The following is a 12,185-nucleotide window of genomic DNA, read 5'->3' as shown; positions in this document are numbered from 1 at the left end:
AACTGAGTGTGCTAAAACAAATATGCAGGGTCTCCAACAGCAAGCAACTCTGTGAAAAGAATTAACTCACATTTAGAGCTACATATATTGCTGAAGATTTAAACAATTATTTAGAGCCTCTCTTTTGCTTTATTTTTTAAGCTTTCAGCAAATATAAAATTACATTTTCAAACAGTTGACCCAGAGGAATAACAGCTTAAAATAAGTACTGCATGTTGATAATGGCACGATACACAGCATTCAAGAGTGAATTAGAAATGAAAGACATAACAAACAGAAACAAGGTGAAATCATTAAAAGGAATTATTTTAAAATACCACATGGAGAAAATCAGATCCATTGCTTCATTCTCCTAAAAGGCTGACCAAAATATTTAAATCCACAGAACTGGCTTTTTTGCATGCAAAATTTTTCAATAGGCCCAACTATCCAATTCCTGAAAATGCATGTGTAACAACTATTGTCTAATTAAAATTCAACCCTCCCACTATTATATATATTTTAAGGCATTAGAATAAATGGCAATAAAGGGAGAATAGTCAGAGGGTATATATGGCGATTCTTATGAGACAGTGTACTTTATCTTAAAAACTTGTATTCTATGAAAATATAACTCTCATGATTTTTGTCTTAACTGGATAGATAAGAACTTAGTGTCTAATTTTCCTAATTAGATTTAATTTGATATTACAACATGGTATTATATGCCAATATAAGGAATAACAAAGTAGAGTGCCATTCATTAATTGGTCTCTTGTGGTACTTCTACGTGAAGTTCTCATTTCTGTTATAGAATATCATATATTTACAAAGTTCTTTATATACATCTTCTTATTCTGATTTGATCATTACCATAATTCTGATAAACAGGGAATATAAATACTATTGTCCCCATTTTTTCAGATGAAGAAACAAGCTTAAAGCGCTTGTGACTTACCCAAGATCAAACAATGAAGCTAAGCAACAAAATTTGAATCAGGTCCGGAAACTTCCAGTCCATTTCTTCTTTTACTACACTCACTCTGCCTTTCAAATAAAATTATCTGGCTGACAACCAACTCTATTCAAGTCATTAATGTCCATTAATAAGGAATATGATGTTTGAAAAGCTATACATCTTTCATCTCACCACAGGAAACTAAGTTGAGTAGGCATATCCACTTACTGGTATCATTCAAAGAACAGTACTTAATTTAATTTTCAAATAATAGTATTCAGTAATAGTACTGAATGATCTCAGTAATCATTTAAATAATAGTATTAATTTAATTTTGTTGGCATATTTAATACGCTAACAAAAGATAAACCTTTGTAATAAGGTATCACCTGAATCCTGATTCATTAATTTGCTAATTTTTCTTCCCTGCTAATCACATTGGCTAATTTTGATCTTTAGCTAAAGCATATGCAATACTTCCTTGTTGAATAAAGAACAGAGACTAGAGCTGTGATTTCACTGATATAGGGAACTCTTGGCTGTGAAACTCCCACTACCAATGGAGGCACCTTGTCTACAACTTATATTCTTAGAAAATTTACTAGAAAATGAGAAGTCAAGTGACTTTCCCAGGGTCATACAATTTACATGTGGGACTTCAACCCAGATTTTACTTGCTTAAAGATTGGCTCTTTATTCATTATGCTAGGCTACTTTGTTGAATAGAAAACATTAATGCAACAGAACAAAAGAAATATAATACTATGTTGGTCCCAATAAAATATAGGCTGGACATCCTCTGACTCATCTATCCAATTATGACTTATAAAAAACTTCAGTGTAGCTTCTAATTGTACAGACATATTAAACTTCATTGGTTTCTTCAGCACCAGAAGAAGCCGTAGTAACAGCTTCCCACCACACAACATAACAATGCAGAAGCTTTCTGATGACTGCTACATAGCACCTGCATTACTTTGGGGAAGCCGTCATACTTCAGTGTGCCTCGGTTTCCTCAACTACAAAATAAGAGAAAGAGTTGGATTGGATCATCAATAAGAACTCTTCTTGCTTCAAAGGTGTGATTTTATATGATCTTCTATATAACTGCTAGTGGTGCTTCAAGGGAATGTTTCTAAAGCTGGCAAGGTCAAGTAATTATCCACATCTTTATACCCAATCCTTTAGAGGAGGGGTTCTTAATATGAAGTCCATGAAATAAACAAACACAGATTAATAAATGAATGAATGGTTAAATATGCATACACATAAGGTATATATGCATGCATATGTGCATGTATGTAATATACTATATATAGTTACAGTAACATGTTATATAACTATATATATAAGCTTATATAATGCAATACACAGTATATAATTATATGTAATTATATATTTCTATATTGATAACTATTTCAGTATAATTGGTTTGTTTTGTAATCCTATGTGGAGTTTTTTTTGCATTTAAAAACATACTCTTGAAGACGTCCCATAGGCCTCAATAGTCTGCCAAAGGGGCATGTGACACCAAAAAAGGTTAAGAACAGCTGATGATCTCTAAAGTCTTTCCTTAGAAAGAATAAAATCTTATATTCCTATGATGCTTAGTACTAGAAGAGATCTTAAAACAAGGGTTCTTAGCTGGAAGGCTGCGGAGGGGTGGAGGGGAAGACTGTGAATTTTTAAAGTATTTTGATATGGGCATTTCAGTATAATTAGTTTCCTCTGTAATCCTATTACTTTATTTTATGCACTTAAAAAACATTATTCTAAGAAGGAATCCCCAGACAGAATGACAAAGGAGTCCATGTCACAATAAAAGTTAAGAACTCCAGTAACAGAGTCAGGGCTCTCATATATAAAGTATATCAACTCTCCCTCTCATACACCACCTACCCTGGTCCCCAAAGCTTGGAAAAAATAAAGCTGAAGAGTGGCTAGGTGTGATGGCATCCCCAGAAAATCCCCTTCCCCCAAAATAACAGCACTTTGTTCCTGGTAACTCTAGCTCAGTTTCCTACCTACAGAAACATGACCATGGGGCTACAGCTGTAGACAAGTGGAGCTTAATGTGAAGAAGCAGTAATAGGATGATCATGCTTTGTAAATGAATGAAGGGCTTTCCTAAGGGTGGTATGAAAAGAGAGGGATGAAAAGAGAACAAGTGAGAGTGGCTCACCAGCCAGGAATAGGGAACCTGTGGCCTCGTGGCCACATGTGGCTCTCTAGGTCCTCAAGTGAGGCCCTCTAACTGAATTGAAACTTCAGAAAACAAATCCCCTGGGGCAGCTAGGTGGCACAGTGGATAGAGCACCGGCCCTGAGGACCTGAGTTCAAATCCAACCTCAGACTAAACACTTGACACTAGCTGTGTGACCCTGGGCAAGTCACTTAACCCCAATTGCCTGAAAAAAAAAGAAGAAAACAAATCCCCTTAATAAAAGGATTCATTCTGTAAAACTTGGACTCAGTCAAAAGGCTACACCCAAGGATCTAGAAGGTCACATATGGCCTCAAGGCTGCAGGTTCTCCACCCCTGGGCTAATCTATGGGGAGTCTCTTCTCTTCTAAAAAGCCAAGTTTAAAAGTACTTTTTATCTTACATCCAAGAGAAAGTCAGCTTCCTTAGATTAGAAATGTACACTGGGATGATGCAGCAGGAAGAAAAAGCAAGGCTATTTGGGTGACCTGGAAAGAGGGGAGAGAAATTTGTACCTCTTACAAATGCTAAAATGTCTGCCAAAATTTTGGTAGAAAAGGAAGGTGAAGGTCTCAGAGCAAGGTAGAAAATGCTATGGAGCTATAGGAAGACTGGGAAAGGAAGGAGGGGGAAGAAATGCCATCTGTTTTTATCACTGTCATGTTGCAGGTTGGGCATGAGAAAGAGGGAAAAGTTAGTAAGATGTTTCTTTTTCTGAAGGGTATCTCCTTGGCATTCCCCCCTCCACATACACATACACCTCTTAGATTTTGTTGGAGTTTTTTTAATTTTTTTAATACTTAATCCGGATAGAATGTTCCTGAGGTAGAGGTAATGAGGGGATGCAATAGGCACATATTTAAGAAAAAAAAAAGAATCACAGAGCAGTGGCTAACAAGGGTTCTCTGTCTAACAAATGTGAACTAAAACTGGATTTGGACAGCTCTCAAAAGTTGCTAGGTTTGGGGAGAGTTCTTTTCATTTGAATGGATGGATTTTGTTTGCTTCTGCCTGTTGTTTTTGCATTACTGTTCAGTATTGCTAGAGTGTTTTACCAATACTTAAGTTTGATCCAAATACAGTAAAAGGTGGTAGAACATTCGAAACCCAAAACATTGTCATTTGTTTGTTAGTGGCCAAGGCTCTCATCTGAAACACAGAGGAAGCAGGCAGCTGCTGCATATTCCATGAATTTGTATCAAATACATTTATTGAATTTTTTAAATTCTGTATGTAAAATGGGTATGCTATGTTTCAATATAATCTTAGGTGTTTAGGATTTAAAAAAAAAAAAAGCCTTTCTCTCCCATATTTTCATTCCCAACTTCCATGTTTATTTGGAATTCTAAGCCTCTCCACTTCCTTGGTTTTCTTTTAAAATTTACTAAAATGATTTACATTTTTGTGAGGCAGGAGCTCATTTACTTTGAAGAAAAAAGTAGAGCAATTCTCTCAAATAATTCAAGGGTTTTTATGTGATAAAACTGCTACCAGTTCAAAGAGCAATGTTGGGCATAAGCAGGTTCCAAACATATTACTAAAAATTATTTGAGTGTAAGAAGTGTAGTATAAATAGCATTCAAGAAAGGTATTATAGGGAAAGGAGTTGAGTTCTAGACACAGAAAAATAAATAGGTGTAAATAATGCATTAGTTCCTACAAAAAAGTTAAAAGTCCTAAAGGAAGGCATCCAGTACACTAGGTAGATCATCCATAGAGGGTTTATGGACATGAGGGGACATAGAAGAAGCTGGACAAGAATCTCAAAGGAGGAGAAGGCTCTCTCCTTCATTCCTGGAATACAACCCACCTCCTTATCTCTGTCTCTTAGAATCCCTTATTTTCTTCAGGACAAGATTCCAGTACTACTTTACAGAAAGTCTTTCCTGATCCAACCCCCTTCCACCTTCCAACTACTAGTGCCCACCCCACCCATAGTGAACCTTGTATATACTCCCTGCATATTTTTCTATATATTTATTTATATGCATATGTGTTGTCTTCCAGAATCTAAGCTCCTTGAGGGCAGGGACTATTTTATTTTTGTCTGTATATTTCCAGTGCTTATCAAAGCATGTGGTACTTCTGTTACTGATTAAGTGACTAATTAAAGACATAAACTACATCTGCACCACTGGAGGAAGTATCTACATCAGAGGTTATGATCCACTGACACAGGCAAATAATTATGTGTAATTATTTTTCAATATAAGACTACTTTTTAACTATTATATTCAAGATCACAAAGATAGTAAGTGTCAAGTTTGGGATTAGAATCCATGTCTTCTGACTCTAAATTCTATACTCTTTCCACTTCACAACAGTGCCTCTGTTTGAAAACAACAATAATTCTACACAACTGTATTCCTACTCAAAGAGGCAATTCCCACCTGTGATTCAAAGTAGCTGGGCAAGTAATTTAACCTCTTATTACCCCAACACAATTCCCTAAGACTATTAATTGAAGAACAATTTCAATTTTGCATTGATGGGAAGGGAATTTCCTTACCAGGTAATTCCTTACACCAACAAAATCACAGATCCAAATTTAAAACACAAAAATCACCATAGCACAAACAAATAAGTCCCAAATCTGGATTCGTTATTTTCCCAATCAGCTACATTCAAAAGTTCCCCAATCTTTTTGAGGAAATACATCACATAGAAAAGAATCTGAATTAACTGGTATTTTGAATTGCTTTACAAGTAGGTACAATCACATATGTACATAGTCAAACTGCGTTCTCACTGACTGATATAGTCACTTTTGCAAAATAATTATTTTTGCCTTTTTGTTCCATGAAGTAAATATTAAGTGGGATTTTCTTTGTCTTAAAGCCGAAATATTTTTCACAAGCTATATTTCTGAAACTAATGGTGGTTTGTAGGAACATCTTCACTTTAAGTGCAACTGTACAATCATTCAATACACATAAACTAAATTTCTACAATGTGCCATACATTCTACAAGGCAAAGGGGATACAAAAACAAAAGTGAGATAAAGACAGTCTCTGTCCTCAAAAAGCTGACATTCTACTGGAGAACATATGATATAACAGAAAGTACACAGTGCCAGAAGTAAAAAGAATTGAGGTTCTAACACAAATTCCACTATGTACTAGTTATTTAATGTCTCTGAGCTTCGGTTTCCTTGTCTCTAAATAGGGATATTACCTATGCTGTCTACCTGACAAGACTGTTAAAAGGAACAAATAAAATAGCATACATGATAGCCATTTAAAAATAATATAGCACAGGTGCAGGTAGGTGGTGCAGTGGATAGAGCATTGGCTCTGGATTCAGGAGGACCTCAGTTCAAATCCGACCTCAGACACATAACATTTACTAGCTGTGTGACCCTGAGCAAGTAATTTAACCCCATTGCCGAGACCAAAAAAAAAAAAAGCACTATATAAAGGTAGTGTTATATTATTAATAGTATAATATTTTAGGTGGCTTCAAGTGATTTCCATTTGATATTTTATTTTGAAGTATAAACTGCTTTGCAAATCTTAAAACATCATATAAACGTCTATCACTTTTTGTTGTTGTTCAGTCGTTTCAATCATGTCTGCCTCTTCATGACCCCATTTTTGGGGGTTTTCTTGGCAAAGATACTGGAGTGATTTGCCATATCATTCTCCAGATCATTTGACAGATGAGGAACTAAGGCAAACAGGGTTAAGTGACTCACCCAAGGGCACACAGCTAGTAAGTGTCTGGGGATAGATTTTAACTCAGAAAGATGAGTCTTACTGACTTCAGGCCTGGCACTTCATCCACTGAACCACCTAGCTGCCCCAGCTATCACTTTGCTGTCTAGGTACTGTCTTACCTTTGCTAGTCTAAGATATAATATATCCCCAATCAAACCATGAGCTCCATGAGGACAAGACTTCTTATGTCTTTAACACCATCTTGCCTTTCCACCAACAAACCAAGCACTTAAAGCAGTGAACAGATGATAGCCACTCAATAAATGTTTTTTGGTTTTTTATACAGCTTGGTATTTGGATGAAACAAAACAAAACATATTTTAATTGTTTTCTTGTGAATGTCATCATTGTGTTTTGAAGGGAAGTAAGAAGCTTTTTTTAGATTATAGAGGTATGAGACATCTGGATCAAGTGACCAGTAAAATGGTGGCCTAGACAATTTTCTCCAACCTCCACTAACTCTCAAAACCACCCCAAAGAGGTGTACTATATGTACTATAGACTATGTACTATAGGTAGAACAATTACAGATGAATCCACAAAATAAGCAATCAAGAAGCAAACAAGATAACAACTTTAACAATGAACACTGGAAAACACTAATCCTTAATGTGTCACATAGCATCCCTCCCCTTCTTTCAGCCTCCATCTTTCAGCAGGCAGCACAAACTGACCCATAGGCTTATTTGGAGGGACCTAAAAAAGGGATCCCGTGTACTGTAGTATCAGTTAGTAATCCTATTCCCTTCCTTTCCACAAAGCAGGGGACATTGGCTCTGACCAGCATGTGGGGAGTACTATGGAGGGAAATAGAGGGTGGGAAAAGTAATCATGCTTCCTTTTGCCTGGAATAGACCCTAGGTTAGAAAACCTCAAGGTTGCACACATTCTGCACAGAATGCCCACCTCTTCCAACTCCAAAGCTGCAAAAAGTAGCAGAAGCTAACTTGCCAGTAAGAGAGGAAAGAACTGAGATAAGGGGGCTAGGTTGGACTTAAAGGAAAAGGAATGAAATCCAGTTGAAGCTAGTCTTGTCCCCAAAAGCTATTTAGAACAGGGATTTAGGCCAGTGAAAAGTAAATTTCCTATTGTCAGAAAAGGTTGAGGAACCTTTGCATTCCAGTTCCCAGGGTATACTCATCAACAAACAGAGAGATATCAGAAAGTGAAGGACAGGGGAAGATATATACTCCTGTGTGTGTATGCACACAAACATAGACATATATATATATACACACACATAGGTATATATATAGATATATTTATAGATATAGATACATACATGCATGCATGCACACATACATATATGTGTGCATACTTACATGTATATATAAAGGATATCTCAAAAGTTAGCCATTTTAAGCTTTCTTTCCACTTAAGCTTAAAACTGCACTGACTTTTGGAATACCATGTATTTGAAATATTAAAACTACCAGAGATGTCAAGAAAAGAAAATTCGATTAAAAACCTAGAACATGAGCAGATAAATCAACAGAAATGATACTAAAATTAGGATGAGTACTAAAACATCAAAAAAAAAACCTTACACATTTCTCTGAATATTTTAAAACAAAGTAAATTAAATATAAGCTTGATAAAACACAGAATGTTGGAGAATCCCAAATTAGAAGAGAACAAATATAAGAACTTGTTGCCTGAAGTAGAAATAATTAGAAGAGTAGAAAAAATTAATCCACAGTGGCATAGCTCTCCAAAGAAGCAGAGGAGAAAACAGATGTGAGATACAAATAAAAAGCATACCAAAAGTCTTATTATACTTATAAGCTATTAAAGCTTTGGTATATTCTATATACTGAAGTGAAAGACAGATAGGTGGCACTGGAGATACAACGCTGGACCTGGAAATTAGGAAGACTTGATTCCAAATCTAGCCTCAGACCCTTTATAGCCATGTGACCTTGGGAAAGTCAATTAATTTCTGGAAATTAGGAAGATAATAAAATGAGATAATATATGTTAAGCACTTTGCAAACTTAACTATCACCACCTCACCATTATTCTTGTCATTGTTGCTTTGTATTATTGTTGTTGTTATTATTATTGACAATTTGGAAAAACAGAAGCAAAATGTAGCAATGCTAAAGAAACACATCATCTCTGTACAGAGCACCAGCCCTGGAGTCAGGAGGACCCGATTCAAATCTGGCCTCAGACACTTGACACATATTAGCCGTGTGACCCTGGGCAAGTTACTTAACCCCAATGCCTAGCCAAAAAAAAAAAAAAAAGAATATTCATAGAAAATTTAATAATCTTAGATCTCTAAGGAGACCATGACAAATCAGAAAACATAAATACCAAAATGCAGGAAACAATGCAAGAACACTCCCTAGAAATTCTGAATACAGAAAACAAAAGAATCAACTCCAGAAAAAAATAAAATAAAATAAAAAACCCCTAGGCTTCAGATTCAAAGAGAAATTTAACAATTTCAAGAAACTTAACAACTTCAAAGATAAACAATGAAATCTTCAAGCAGCCAAGAGAAAGACCTTCAAATATAAAAGAAATTAAATTTAAATAATTCAAGACTATTCTGCAACCACATGAAGTCACAAAAGGGAATGAAATAATAAATACTGAAAAGAAAAATCAATTAAGATGCAACACAAAATGATAGACTCTACAAAACTGAGCCTAATCACCAAGTTAAAAAGATGGATATTCAATAAAAGAAAGGCATTTCAAGGATTACTGCCCCCTCCAAAAAAAGACATTTAATGAATGTCAATTTAATCAACTTGCAAACATCCTAAACAACAAAAACACAAGAAAAGTAAATAAATATAACTCTTCAGTTAAGAATAAGTAAAAAAAAATAAAATAACTCATTTCTAGAAATTACTCTTTAAAAAACAAAGACTGATTTATTGAGTTTCAAACAACGATACAGGGACCATTAAGAGATTTTTCTTTTAAGTAGACAAGCCTATAACAAAAAAGGAAATTAAAGAAAGAAAAGTGACAGGGTTGATACAATATGACCCCTATCCCCTCCCAAAAGGTGAATCAAAGTACTCTGTACGACTATATTTCATAATGAAAGAGTACTGAATAATTGAGAGAAGGAAAGTGGTACATGGAGAAGAATGTGTGATATACCCTAATGAAATCTACAGATGAACAAAGAAATTTAGATAGTCTTTAGTAATCTCTTAGCAAGAAATGGAACTACAGAATGAAGAGATGACCAAATGGAGGAAGTGAAACAGAAACAATGAAAGGGAGAAGTCTCAACTTACTAGGGGAAGGGGGTACCAATGAAGAACACTCCCATTAGGATAGAAACTATATCCATAATGGAAAATGGAGATTTTACCATACATCTAACTTGGGGAGAGTTGAAGCACAAGAGGGGCCACTGCCTCTGAGGAACTGTTGTGACTCCATGGACAATATCCCAAACCTCAGGGGAAGGGAAATGAGAGATTTGGGGGTAGTTGCCCAGTCCCAAGAAGGTTGGGAGGACAAGAGAGCAGAGAGGAGAATAAATGGCAAATGGGAAGGAGAATCATTATATGGAAGGTAAAAAGTAGAATTGGACACATGATTTAGAACATAGGGCAATTTCTACAAAAGGGCAATGCTTCTTTCATCATTAATTATTTCTAAATTGACACTTCTCTTATGAATTGATACTTATAAGAAAGAAGCACAAAAGAAAAAAAAGGATGATAGGGAAAGATCTACAAAAACAATAACAGAAATAGGTTAGAAGAGGGAGCTCAAACTTGATATTTCAGAAGCTTCAACTTCATGAAATACACAAAGAGCTTAATAATGAAGGAATAAATAAGGATAAAGATCTTGAATCAAAGAATCTAGTCCTAATATCTAAACCAGGGAAGGATAAAACAAACAAAGAGAACTACAGACTAATATCAATAATTAACTGATTCAATCTGGAAAAAAAAAATTTTTTTTGATTCAAAATTTCTGGCAAAAATGCTAAAGTAATTTTTCTAAAAATCATTCATTATCACATTAGATTTATACCTAGGATGCAAAGATAGTTCAATATTAGGAAAACAATCAACATGATCATATTAAAAACAAAACAGTAAAGCCACGCAATTATCGCAAGGCACAGATGTGACCCTGTGTTCTCTGAAGGCTATGACAGTGGAGCACAAGTTCTAAAATCCTCTACCAAAATAAAAAGGATTTAAGTGCCCTGGAAACAGACTGCATATCTTTTGTTTGAGGATCAACATGACTAGGTTTGAAGAGGTTTGTCTCTAAGGGCCATAGGGTGGATTTTTTGGAAGGAAGGCGTTTAACTAAGGAATGAGAGATTGTTACATACAACATCAGAGAGAGTCCCCACAATTAAAAAAAAAATAACAGATGGCTGAAGTTAAATAATTAACATTATTATGCCTTTCTCAGGCTGGAAAAAAAAATTGATTGCCTGGTAGTCAAACCTCTTGGGATAAGCTTCTCTGAACTTCAGTAGCGTGGCCCTCAGATCAGACATACAATCTATCACAAATTCTAAACTCAAATCCTGCCCGGATTTGTAGGATCTGTAAAAGTCTCCATTGGTATAGCATTTGAAAATCCCAGCTCACCATCAAGCAATAAAATACTTCAAGGATCAGTCAATAAACACTTATTAAGAGCCTATTATATGTCAGGCACTGTGCTAAGCACTAAGGATACAAAAAGCTAGTAACAAATAGGTCTGGATTATAATCCAAGTTCTATACACTTTCCACAGTATCAGGTACGTGTTCCTTAATCACAGAATACGCTTGGTGTGTTCAGAGAACAGTAAAAGGACTGGCTTGCTGGGAACCAGTAGGAAATAAAAATACAGAGGTTGGACCATATTAGAATAGTGAGGTCTCTGAAAGCTAGCCAAAAGAGTTTGAATTGACGTGGTAGGAACAAGAGGTCATTGATGCTACCAAATCAAAACATAAAAATTCATGGAATCATAGGATTTAGAAATAAAACATACCTTAAAGATCCTCTGCTCCAAAGCTCTCCCTCATCTTATAAGTGAGAAAACTGAGGGCCAGGGTTTTTAAGTGATTAACCCAAAATTACACAAGTATGTTTGCCTTCCTGGAACAAATAGGAGAACCAGAATTCAAATTGAGATCTTTCCACCACATCGTATTGTGACTTCCCTTTTTTAGGTCAATAAGCATCTACCTTTCATTAACTTAATCTGGGAAGGAAAAATAAGAATGTACTAAAAAAAACTTGGGTGGGAATAAATTAAAATTTTAATAATAAAAATTAAAAATGGCCCACTACCCTAATATAATACTTCTTCAGACCATCAATGTTCCCATCACT

At 35.3% G+C, this 12,185-nt stretch overlaps 1 protein-coding gene across 2 annotated transcripts in view; it reads right to left on the bottom strand.

Moving 5' to 3' along the window:
- Positions 1-11,931, bottom strand: part of GTDC1 (glycosyltransferase like domain containing 1) — a 355,035-nt gene extending 343,104 nt beyond the window's left edge. The window contains exon 1 of one of the 2 annotated variants that reach the window (XM_027835651.1): positions 11,842-11,931. The gene's annotated coding sequence lies outside the window, so the exon portion shown is untranslated. The remainder of the gene's footprint in view (positions 1-11,841) is intronic. The other variant, XM_027835649.1, reaches the window with a different exon arrangement.
- Between the last annotated feature and the right edge of the window lie 254 nt (positions 11,932-12,185).

Source organism: Vombatus ursinus, unplaced genomic scaffold (genome assembly GCF_900497805.2).
Source record: "Vombatus ursinus unplaced genomic scaffold, bare-nosed wombat genome assembly UNPS02014816.1, whole genome shotgun sequence".
Lineage (NCBI taxonomy): Eukaryota > Metazoa > Chordata > Mammalia > Diprotodontia > Vombatidae > Vombatus > Vombatus ursinus.
Note: the sequence above shows the minus strand (reverse complement) of the source record. Positions and strands in the feature narration are given on the sequence as shown.